This window comes from Clarias gariepinus, chromosome 3 (genome assembly GCF_024256425.1).
Source record: "Clarias gariepinus isolate MV-2021 ecotype Netherlands chromosome 3, CGAR_prim_01v2, whole genome shotgun sequence".
NCBI lineage: Eukaryota > Metazoa > Chordata > Actinopteri > Siluriformes > Clariidae > Clarias > Clarias gariepinus.
Genome location: NC_071102.1, coordinates 18,053,234 through 18,066,253, shown reverse-complemented (window position 1 = coordinate 18,066,253; position 13,020 = coordinate 18,053,234). Strand labels below are relative to the sequence as shown.

General features: G+C 39.3%; 2 long non-coding RNA genes across 2 annotated transcripts; both read left to right on the top strand.

Annotated features, from left to right (window-relative positions):
* Positions 1-352: 352 nt before the first annotated feature.
* Positions 353-954, top strand: LOC128518865 (uncharacterized). Its single transcript, XR_008357783.1, has 2 exons — positions 353-473; positions 766-954. It is a non-coding gene; the product is annotated as an uncharacterized LOC128518865 (long non-coding RNA).
* Positions 955-10,307: 9,353 nt separating this feature from the next.
* Positions 10,308-10,814, top strand: LOC128518864 (uncharacterized). Its single transcript, XR_008357782.1, has 3 exons — positions 10,308-10,386; positions 10,471-10,635; positions 10,712-10,814. It is a non-coding gene; the product is annotated as an uncharacterized LOC128518864 (long non-coding RNA).
* The last annotated feature ends 2,206 nt before the right edge of the window (positions 10,815-13,020 follow it).

Sequence of the window (13,020 nt, the reverse complement as noted above, 5' to 3'; positions counted from 1 at the left end):
CATATAGGCAAAATTGAGGTGCATATATGTGCATATACAGGCCATATAGGTCTCCTGTATTGCTTCTTTATATCCACATATAAGCCCTATATGTACATACAAGATATGTCTCCTATATAGCTCATGGCAGGATCTGGTCATTTTAGCTCATATCTCACTTTATCAACTGTCATACATGATGCGCTCATATTTTCTATTATCAAGGCAATAACTAAGAACTAACTAAATAAAAAACACATTTTAGAATTTCTGTCGCATTATCTGCTAATGACCCGAGGCAGGACACGCCCACACGCTAATCACACGGAAATCAGTCCGGCTAATTTACATACTAGGCCACGCCCCCCGGACAAGGAAACTCTTCAGAATGTTCTGGAAAGTGGGAGGAGTTTACATTTACCTCAGAAGAAGACTGTGTGGCCCTGACGACGAACGGGAGCATTTTGAAGAGAGAATCCAGGAGGACACACTGGGTAAGTTATTAAGTCTTATATAACTCTTATTCTGATAATATTAAACTAATATTAGTAAATATTTTCCTCACTTCAGCTAGCTCTTGTCAGCTTGTGTGACACATTGGCTTTCAATGCCATTTACATAGTTTAGGTAAATCATGCTAACATGCTGCCTTTCTGCATGTAGCACAAACATGATATTTCCCGGTGGCTAAGCTAATGCCTTATGGAGTTTACAGATGTTTATAAACGTTTTAATAAATAATAATTTATTATTATTATACTGTCTTATTATTTTTGTCTTTTCTAGATGCTACATTGAAGAAGTGGCCGGCAGCCACCCGAGGGCAGACAGGCACATCTATCAATTCAAAGCTCACGAAGCTGAGAAGGTCCTCAAAATATATATATGTTTTCTTCCTGTTGAGTTTTTTTGTCTTATTTTTGTTCTTTTACTATTTGATTGTTCTTAAAAAAATAAAAAAATTAAATTTCTACATTTTGGGCTTTTATTTATGTTGTCTAACAGCTATGGATTTTAATAATTTTACTAATATCTAGGTAAAAATATAGGTGCATATATATGCACATAGGTACATATATGCACGTATATATGTACACATATATGTACATATAATATAGGAAAACGGCCAATTTTATATATGTCACATATATGTCTATAGGTACATATATGCACGCATATATGCACGCACGCATATATGTACATATATGTACATATAATATAGGAAAACGGCCAATTTTATATATGTCACATATATTAAAAACCTATATCAAACCTATATTAAAACATATATGTTTTATATAGTTTTTTTCCGTGTGGGATGTATCGGTTGAAACCTCATAGTGGCTTATCTCAGATTTTTGGTCATATTATTTAGCAAAACTAATGAAACCACTTGGGACTTGGATGGAGGTTGACTCCCCTGTGCCATGGCAAGCTTTGGAAATTGATATTATTTATCCAAAACAGTTTGGTTCAAGTATGACATTTTGGAAAATGGTAGAAAAATTGATGTCTATAGTGATTCTACTCCCATCTCGCACAATCTGGCACAATGATAATATCACATGGGTAATTTCCAAAAATCCCCAAATCCTGAGTTGAATGTGGGATTTACACATTAAAAAATCTATATAATGATTATGGACTCAAATCCTTTCAAATCCTAAAAGATAATTTTTTTTATGCTATTTCTTCTTTTTCTTGTACCTGAGCAGTGGCGTGGAGTTTCCCGGTGGGCCGCTGGCCAATGCAGGCCGGCCCAATCAGTACACAAATATATAAAAAATGATGGAAACCATAATATCGCATCTCTTCTCTACGCATATGGATGAGTGCGTCCATTGCCCGTGCGCCGCGAACAAAGAGCGTGTGTTTTATGTTACTGCACATGCAGATGTATTGCCGTTCCTCAATATTAATTAGTTTTGTCTGTTCGATCCGTGTTCTGACAACTCTAACATTACGGTCCAGGACAGCGAGTCTGTATTCAGCACTCCACCACATCCCACATCATAAAACATTGGGTCATTATGTAATATTATTATATTATACTAGTATAAAAATATAACACAATACAAAAACATAAAAAAGTATCACTGAACATATCTTGGGTAATCTTTGTGAAACAAAGAAACAAAGTCAAGAACAACAAGACAAACAACATATACAGTAAAAGTACGTATGAAGACAATATTTTCAGTGACCAGTAGCACCAGTCTCACATAGACCCAGGAGGCTTATTAACAGTTTGACAGCAAAATTAGACATTTGGGCAGTATTGTTATTTATTTATTCATTTATTTATTTTAAAAGATGAAGACAATACTGCCAAAATGTATCATTTACAGGCTGTAAGAAAATATTCTTTGCATTGTCCCTTATTGAGTCACCAGGATGTTACAAAGCATTCATTATTCAAAGTTATTTAGATCAGTGTAAAGCTAGTATGATTTTGAAAGTGCTATAACTCCACCAGCCACAGTTTTATCCCAGTGGAACAATCTGACTACATGTGCAGTGCCATGAAAAAGTATTTGCCCCTTCCTGATTTTTTTCTTTGCATATTTGTTACACTTGTATGGGTGGAATTTCACGTTTACGAGTGTTCCGCAAGATGAGCATAGATTTTTAATAAATTTTGACTTAAAAAACGAGCATTGCCTTGGTTTACAAGCACCAATTATCATGTTTTTCACGCATGCGGTTCTTGTTTTGACGCTGAGCGTCACGTGATCACAACTGAGCAAGAAATTCTCAATGCAGAGGTTAAAAATCTATTTTCCTTCTCATCGCGGTGTGTGTGTGTGTGTGTGATCAAATAAAAGATCGACCAGTTTGTCCATCTCATTACACAAGCATGGCTGTTACGCTGTTGCAAGAAATATTAAAATAAAGCGGAGAAGCTTTAAAAATTTAGAAGAGAACAACCGTCTTTCCGTTAATGTGTGTGTGTGTGTGTGTGTGTGTTTAAACGAGAGGAGAAAGTTTTAATGTGTAAGATGAGGAGGGGGAGACAGGAGGGGCTGAAAGCAAGAGTCTCCACTTACTCTAGCTTCACACACACACACACACACACACACACACACAGCGCCTGCGTGCACAAACGGAAACACTTATCTGCCGGGATTTATTTTTTACTTTTTTGAAAGGTAAAGTGCAGGTTAATTTGTTTTATTTTTACTTTATATTTTGTATTATTTATTTTTATGTATTTATTTTGTAGGGCTGTAGAACGAATAATTTAAGTTTCAATTATTTCTTATGGGAAAATTAAATTTGGTTCACTTCCGGAACGAATTAGGCTCGTAATCGGAGGTTTCACTGTATAAGGAAAAGACAAATCGGCCTTTTTGTTTGTAAGATATCATGAACATTTCGCAAGGGGGTATCATCGTGATGCAGTGTAAGATATACCATACATCAGTGTAAGATACACCACTCATCAGTGTAAGCTGCAAGTGCAGCAGGGTCAGTGATGAGAAGCAATGCCTGCTAATGATGACCAACACCTCTCCCATGATCTACCAGAGCCGAGTGAAAAGAATGGCAATCGACATGAGGAGGTAAGCTGGAATAAAATCAGTAGCAGCATTAACTCAGTTATATTATGCTAGTAATTATTATGGTAGTCAATATTAATTTTAATGTTTCTCAGCATTATTTTAAATTAGTATTGACTACCATAATATGTAAAATAAGTAACTAGTGTACTCGCGTAAGCTAATGCTGCTACTGATTTTATTTACATTTAGGCATTTTGCAGACGCTTTTATCCAGAGCGACTTACATTTTTATCTCATTATACATCTGAGCAGTTGAGGGTTAAGGGCCTTGCTCAAGGGCCCAAAAGTTGCAACTTGGTGGTTGTGGGGTTTGAACCTGGGATCTTCACGGGTCGGCGCTGTGCTATTTCAGCTTACCTGTTCGGATTTGTTTCCATTCTATTTAAAATATTGTCTTTATAGTTTTATATGTTGTTTTTTTGTTTTACTAATATGCCACAATATACAGTGGTGTGAAAAACTATTTGCCCCCTTCCTGATTTCTTATTCTTTTGCATGTTTGTCACACAAAATGTTTCTGATCATCAAACACATTTAACGATTAGTCAAAGATAACATAAGTAAACACAAAATGCAGTTTTTAAATGATGGTTTTTATTATTTAGAAAGAAAAAAAAAATCCAAACCTACATGGCCCTGTGTGAAAAAGTAATTGCCCCCTGAACCTAATAACTGATTGGGCCACCCTTAGCAGCAATAACTGCAATCAAGCGTTTGCGATAACTTGCAACGAGTCTTTTACAGCGCTCTGGAGGAATTTTGGCCCACTCATTTTTGCAGAATTGTTGTAATTCAGCTTTATTTGAGGGTTTTCTAGCATGAACTGCCTTTTTAAGGTCATGCCACAACATCTCAATAGGATTCAGGTCAGGACTTTGACTAGGCCACTCCAAAGTCTTCATTTTGTTTTTCTTCAGCCATTCAGAGGTGGATTTGCTGGTGTGTTTTGGGTCATTGTCCTGCTGCAGCACCCAAGATCGCTTCAGCTTGAGTTGACGAACAGATGGCCGGACATTTTCCTTCAGGATTTTTTGGTAGACAGTAGAATTCATGGTTCCATCTATCACAGCAAGCCTTCCAGGTCCTGAAGCAGCAAAACAACCCCAGACCATCACACTACCACCACCATATTTTACTGTTGGTATGATGTTCTTTTTCTGAAATGCTGTGTTACTTTTACGCCAGATGTAACGGGACACGCACCTTTCAAAAAGTTCAACTTTTGTCTCGTCGGTCCACAAGGTATTTTTTCAAAAGTCTTGGCAATCATTGAGATGTTTTTTAGCAAAATTGAGACGAGCCTTAATGTTCTTTTTGCTTAAAAGTGGTTTGCGCCTTGGAAATCTGCCATGCAGGCCGTTTTTGCCCAGTCTCTTTCTTATGGTGGAGTCGTGAACACTGACCTTAATTGAGGCAAGTGAGGCCTGCAGTTCTTTAGATGTTGTCCTGGGGTCTTTTGTGGCCTTTCGGATGAGTTGTCTCTGAGCTCTTGGGGTAATTTTGGTCGGCCGGCCACTCCTGGGAAGGTTCATCACTGTTTCATGTTTTTGCCATTTGTGGATAATGGCTCTCACTGTGGTTCGCTGGAGTCCCAAAGCTTTAGAAATGGCTTTATAACCTTTACCAGACTGATAGATCTCAATTACTTTTGTTCTCATTTGTTCCTGAATTTCTGTGGATCTTGGCATGATGTCTAGCTTTTGAGGTGCTTTTGGTCTACTTCTCTGTGTCAGGTAGCTCCTATTTAAGTGATTTCTTGATTGAAACAGGTGTGGCAGTAATCAGGCCTGGGGGTGACTACAGAAATTGAACTCAGGTGTGATAAACCACAGTTAAGTTATTTTTTAACAAGGGGGGCAATCACTTTTTCACACAGGGCCATGTAGGTTTTTTTTTTTTTTTCTCCCTTAATAACGTAAACCTTCATTTAAAACCATTTTGTGTTCAATTATGTTATCTTTGACTAATAGTTAACGGTTTTTGATGAGCAGAAACATTTAAGTGTGACAAACATGCAAAAGAATAAGAAATCAGGAAGGGGGCAAATAGTTTTTCACACCACTGTATGTTCATTATTATACTTTAAATACTATGTTTAAATAGCATTGATTTCTGTATTGTGTTATATTTTTATACTAGTAACTGGTGTTAAAAATTTACCTCTACATTAATAAGCCAATGTATTGTAGCGTTTTTACCACTAAAAAGATCTTGGAGAGATAAGTTGACTTGATTGCTGCCCAATGCAATAGCTGGGAGAACTTTATTTCACACAGCACAGTACAGCATGGGAAACACATTCACTCGAGAATCAGACCCAATTCAGCCTTGAACCGGAGCAAATTCAACAGGTCTTCCACACTTAACACACACAAACATTGCCAAGCCACTAGCTCAAACAACATTTCCCAACAGGGTAAACACAAAGAAAACCTCCCCCAAGGCATTATGGTCGTCAGCCGCCCCCCGCCTATGCCATGACTCTCTCAGTCTCGAGAGAGACGTGAAGGCGGTGGGCACTGGCGTTGTGAACGCCGAAGTCCTTTTGCGGGGGAGGGAGAAGCGCAAACATTGTTCTGAGGCAGTCCGGCCTCCACAGAGTTTGATGTTTCGCCGGTGTGCGGCTGGTAGGGAGCAAGACGGTCTCGGTGGCTATTAGGGAGCAAAACTACTCGCGCCCGCCCCGTCAACCGCACCCGGTAGACGACATCGTACAGGGGCCCACCCAGTGGGACATAACCTTGGCCAAGAGCCCCCTCTTCCTTCCGGAGGAATACACCCATACCTGCTCTCCAGTAGCAAAGGCTTGCCCCCAGGTGTGAGTGTCCATGCCCATACGCTCCATAGGTGCCCCCACCCGAAAGTCCTGCAGCGGTGCCCGTGAGCGCTGAGTGGGGCCCTTCTTTGCCGTGCAGAGGTCGCATCGGTGGACAAAGAGTTTACTGTCGGTATGACAGCCCGGCCAGTAGAAACGAGCGCGCAAAAGCCACAGAGTTTTAATCACCCCGAAGTGTCCTGAACTGGAATGTCCATGCACCAAATCCAGTACACATGTCCGCAAAGCCCTTGGTACCAGCAGCTGAAAGCATTCGCCCGCGCCGCACGTCCGTTTCCAGTAGAGTGCAACGCTAGGTAAGTAACTGGGAGTGAAGAGCTTTTACCTCTCGTCCTAGATGAGCGACTGCGGTGTAATCCGGTCTCAGGCCCACTTTAACCCAACCTAGTACCTTATGCAGGACCGGATCCTTCTCCTGCTCGGCAATGAGTTGATCATGGTCTAGCTGTGGCACAGGCGAAATGACTACGATTGGCGCTTTAGGCAACGCAGTAACTCGGCTGGCTCGGACGGCTGATCACCCCCGGAGAGCCCGGAGGACTGAATGGGGAGAATGGTCTGAGTTGAGAGTTCTACGTTGCAATCGCACACGCGCTCTTCAGAGTTGAAGAGTGCTTGCAGTACCGACCACGCGCTTTGCTGCACGGCTGTCGGGGAAAGCGTCAGCGTTAGAGTGTAGTTTACCCGCTGTCTGCTACCGGATGTTTACATGGGTTGACTTGACTACCAGAAGTTCCGTCCCCCGGGTGTGTGCTACTAACAGTTCCAGCTGTGGTTTGGGTATTAGCAACCCGGCTAACCTAAAGTTACCATGCAGAGTTCCATTATTTAAGTTTAACACCACACCCCATTTCTCTAAAATGTCCAACCCCAAAAAACAATCCTCCTCGATATTCCCCACAAAGGATTCATGTGAATGAATCCGCTCACCTATTTTTACTTGGACCGTGCGACAAGCCCCAGAAACAGTGCGAATATTGAAGGCCGAGGACATTCTCCGGCCGCTTCCCACTTCCGATCGCGGAGACCGGTATGTGCTGGTGGCCGTGGATTATTTCACCAAATGGCCGGAGGCTTTTGCTGTCCCTGACCAGAGCGCTTCCACTACGGCTCTAGTGCTGGTGGATGAGGTGTTCAGCCGATTCGGCGGAGGTGTTTGTGGTGGTTTGCGAGCGCCTCGGGGTGAAAAAGACCCAATAGACCAATAGAACACACACCTAAAATTGAATTTCACACAAAGAGAAAAGGGATGCAGTATTTCTGTGCAGCTCTCTTCAGATCTTCTCACACATTTTCAGAAAATCTGAAATCTTGATGAATCTGTTCTTTTGTTGGTTCTGTCATGCTGAAAGATGAAGTTTCTCCTCAACTTCAGTTTTCTATCAGAAGAGTGAAGGTTTTGTGACAACATTGACTGGTATTTAGATTTTTTCATAATTCCCTTCACCTTGACTAAGGCCACAGTTCCAGCTTAAGAAAAACAGCCCCAAAGCATGATGCTGTTCCACGGGGGACCTGGACCCTATCCCACACACACTCACACACTACGGACAATTTGAAAATGCCAATTAGCCCAATCTGCAGGTCTTTGGATTGTTCGAGGAAACCAGAGTACCCACCAAGCACGGGGAGAAGTTTTGATAATCTTGAAAATGAAAGTCAAGAGATATAAGGAGAATACATTTTGCTTAACTGTTTAAATATTATTGGTGTAGTGTTTTACACTTTGTGTCTAACTGGATCCAGACTGCTGTGATAAGAGCCGGCCACAGATCTGCGTCCTGCAGACCTCAGCGCCCACTTTTCACTGAACAGCGCTAAGTCTAAATGATCATTGTCTTCCTGCAAAGTGTTAAGTTTTTGAACTCAATGTTTGCAGATTGCAGGAAGGGACTCTTGTCTGTTTATTGATCTTGCTTTTGGAAAAATGTTTTGCTTACAGTACATATCGGCTTCCCTTAATAGAAGCTTAAAACCTGCATCTCCACTTGTAAGGCATATAAAGAAGATTTTGTGGCACACACACATAATCATAATATTGCACATCTTACAGCTTAAACTGCATCAATAATGTTTCAGAATAGATTTTTATAAATATATTTACATATGCAGAAAAGTCATTAACATACAGTTTATCAAAACATCGTAGATGAACGTACATATATAATTCTTATTTTAGGAAATATTAAAACTTTGTATAGATGGTGAATTCATATATATTCATATACAGTACAGGCAATAAATATATTTAAACCCCCCTTATACATTAAATATATTCAATATTAAATACATTTAAACTGTTTATTTATTTATATTTAATATAATTAAATATATAAAATATATGTGAATTAAAAACTTACGGAGTGATGCAAGCTGTTATCTGACACCACTGCTGCATGAACCTGGTGCAAGTTGATACAGTATCTATTTCTAAAAAAAAGCCGACCTCACCCAGTGCTATCTCTCTAGACCTCCTGTGCTTCTAGCAAACATTGTGACATTGCCAAATAAATCCCATGTATAAAGTATTTGATTTGAATACACCCATACATAATATTTATTATATGCTACATACTGTAGAACCTAAAAAGAATCAGATATTTATGTTGCAGGTTTTAGAAAAAGTATGTTATTAAAAGGAATCACGTTTCTTATTTGCTAAATACACACACACACACATACCCAAAACTATTTCAAAACATGCTAAATGCCTATTTCTGAAAAAAAAAGAAGCAACTATAAGAAAGTGAAGATTTATTTAGGAAGGTAACAATAATAATTACAAATAAGTCATAGATCCCAAAAAGACATAAAGTGCATTACAAAAGTATTCATACCCCTTAAATGTTTCCTCTTTTGGTCATGTTTCAACCACAAATGTAAATGTGTTTCTTTGGGATTCTATAATTTAATTCAATTGAATTTTATTTGTACTGTATAGGGCCTTTAACAATTGTCATTGTTGCAAAGCAGCTTTACACAATCAAAATAATTATTTAAGTTTGCATGGAATGTGAATGTATATGAATCGGAATGGTCAGATAGTCCCCGGTGAGCAAGCCGAGAGCGACAGTGGCAAAGAAAAACTCCCTGAGATAGTAATAGGAAGAATCCTGGAGAGGAACCAGACTTAACAGAGAACCCATCCTCATCTTGGTGAAACAGGAAGCAGGAATTGATCTGCATTCATACTGTGTGTTAGGTGGCAGCCAGTTCAGCTATAACAGTTTAAGTTGATTGATGTTAATATGGACTCCAGGTAAAAAAATATATATGAATAAAATTTTAAAAAGTGTGAATATTAAGTGTAAATATTTGAAATATTTTCAAGATCATGAAAGACTAATTTTACACTATACGAAAAGGGCAATTTATAATGCAATAACAATAAGTCTAATGTGTTTACCTTTATATTAGATGTTCAAATGCATGCGGGCACCTGACCATTAAATATCCCTTTACAAAATCATATGCACCCTTATTATGTTAGGGTAAGACTCAGAGAGTGCTCATATCTAAAACAAAACCTTCATCATGAGACTATCATAATTATCACACTTCATTCACTTCAGAATCATCAAAGATCATTTGACCAAGCTAATGGAACTTAATATCTCGCTCAATAACTTTCTTTTCGTTATTCTGATAATTATTCTAATGATGGAGGTTTTGTTTTAGACATGAGCATTGTCTGAAACTTACCCTTACATAACCAATATATCTCAAATTATCACTAAATTTAAAATATTTTTGCCTCTCGCATATATTCCTTTATTATTATCTACATGCTTAAATATTTATTTATCCTAATGTGGCAGGATGAGTAAAATTCTTCCTACCTGTCTCTGGTTGGCTGTGTTCCTAATTGATTGTCCTATTGGGGGTTGGTCCAATACTATTTAAGCTGGGAGTAAGGTGGCCTGGGCTTACAGGTCCCGCCCCCTAGCTTTCATTGTATGTCGTCACACCCAGAACAGAACCAGGAAGTCGGAGGTGATTGTGTTGCAGGTAAGGGTGTCAGTTGCGGTGTATGTGTTTGGTGGGTTTTGTATATTATAGCGGTGTTCTGTCTGTGGTACAGTATTTACACAGTTCAGCAAGCCTGATTTAAGTCAGCGGGTACGGCCAATCACCTTTTGTGAAAGTGATTGTTCCTCCCAACAAACTGGCAGTCTTCCTGTAGAACTGATTGAGCTTTCAGCTTCCTGGAACCTGGCTTAAATGCCCTTCTGGTGAGACTTGGTGCCACATTGCACGGTATGTAATTAAGTTGCTTATGTTTATGCAGTATGCTTTGCTGGTAATGGTCTTAATTGTCATTTTCATGCAACAGATTGGGGTGGCGCGACGTGTGCTAGCTTCCTGAGGTGCTGCAACGCAAAGAGCATTATCGGCGGGCGCTGCTGTTTTGTTTTAGGCTGTTTTATTCTGTTTTATGTTTGTTACAATTTGTTTGCTAACGTTGTTAGCCGTGTCGCTTGGTAGTAGTGGCGGTTGCAATTTCTTATTTATTAATTTTTTAGTTCAAGTTTGTTATTTACATTGTTCAAAGTATTTGTTTTTTTGTGTTTTTCTTTAGGGTGCGTTTCTCTTGTCTTGTGTGCTTCCAGGCTCTGAATTGGAGCTTAATTGTTACTTTCTGTGCCGGAATTTACAGCCTTTGGGTTGTAAGTCACGGTGTGTGTGCGCGCGCATGTGCATTTTTTTCCCTTTTTGTTTTTGTGAATAAATGTGAGTATCGGGTTGTTATATGTTGGATGTCTGTGTAGAGAAAACGCATTTCGAATAAGACCGTGGGGAAACCTTATCGGCCTTTGGCCAAGGAGTTTTTCTTGTAGGTCTTTGTATGTGAATTTATTAAATTTTTTTTGTTTAGATTGATGTATTGTAATCCTGGGCCAGCTGTGGAATTCTAGTTTTTCCTATTTGAGTGGTTGGAATACGAGCATGTGTGTGTGGTGAGTCACTTGTGTGATTGCAAGTTGCTGTGCTGTGTAGGCCGATTGCGCCCTTAGGCCCCGTCGCCCGGCTTCGGTTCCTGAACTTAAGGCCCTGGATGTGCAGGTTGCTCATGAGCGCATTTCATGTGAACCACTGGTCCCAGTGATTTTGTTATTGATTTCTTTGTTTATTTGTTATAACTAAGTTGTTTTAAATAGTATGTGTAATAAAATTTGATACTTTTGGATACCCTAGTCTCCTGCTTTATCTCGTGAACTGACCTGTGTGCCTTTTGACGAGATTTACTTAATTAGGGTCCCTGGCCTTTATCCAGGGTGGCGTAATAGGAATTCTAATGAACCTTTTCTTGCCTCTGCGCTCCGCCACACTAATCATTAAGAAAAGTCGCCGTACACTTCTACAGATAAAGAAAGGATCTGATCATTGAAATCAATTTGTAGTTACATAAGAATTTTGGTTAGTTTCTTAATATACTTATTAAAAGTAAGACACTAAACGTTAGTTATTCAAGATTGACCCCCCCCAAGTCTCTGAATCGTCCCTCCAGGTCAGTGTCCCTGTGCTCATGCGTCAGGTTAGGAATGTTATCTGTTCAGGCTAATGTCGGATACAGGTCAAATTAAATATGATCAGTCTAACAAAAAAAAAATTGTTTAGTCAGTAAATTCAAAAATGGCTCACTTTTACTTGCATTGTGATCGTAACCTATGAGTTCTAAATGGCTGAAAATACAAAAAGTGAAAACAATTTACATAGGATATAGAAAATGTTACAGCATCACAAATATTACAAATCAACACAAATTATTATATTCAGGTAGTTTATTGTACAAACAAATAAAAAAAAAATTTCACTTCAATTTATCTAAAACAGGAACCTATGGTATTTGTATTATGAACAGTTACTTTTCTAAGCAACTACTGTAATTACATTACAATATTACTGTCATTAAAAAGTAATCAGTTACATTACAGCATTACTTTTTGATGCATGTATGTCATGCATGTTGTTTTAGTCAAGACCTTTATGATTAATCTACCATCACTCTCTGCGAAGTTTGACCCATAATCTGTTTACCACTAATACCCCTATCTTACTTACGCAGTTTCACACAGTGGCTGTAAGTACGGTTCATCATGATTTACTGCAAGTTTTGGCTTTGTGATTACGTTTTCCATCTTTCCCCTCATCGGGCCTTGTAGAAGTTTAAACCGCATAGGTGAGATGTGGTATACACCAGGAATAACAGAGGGGGGCGGGTTATCTGGGATGGGGCTTTTAGGACGACTTTCACACGCACGCACTAATGGAATCACTAATGTCTGGCTGACAGATTATATAAATTGTCGGATTACATTTTTGAAAACATAACTAAATAACTGAATACTTAATTGCTGGACCTAACGCGTTAGATTACTCATTACATACATTCTTTTTTCCAAGTACAGGCCTCCAAGTGGCGAAGTCGTAAAGTGCTCGCCCTATCATCCGGAGATCACTGGTTCGGTTCCCGGGTAATGCTGTAACCTCTTGCAGCCAGATGTCTAGAGAGAGCTAATTGGCCAATCAGGGGCGTCTGTGAGCTCGCGCGAGTGGAAGAAGCGGATAGCGCTGTCCTCCGAATGTGTTACGCCGAGAAGATGCAGTCGGCTGGCATCACATGGTTCGGAGGAAACACAG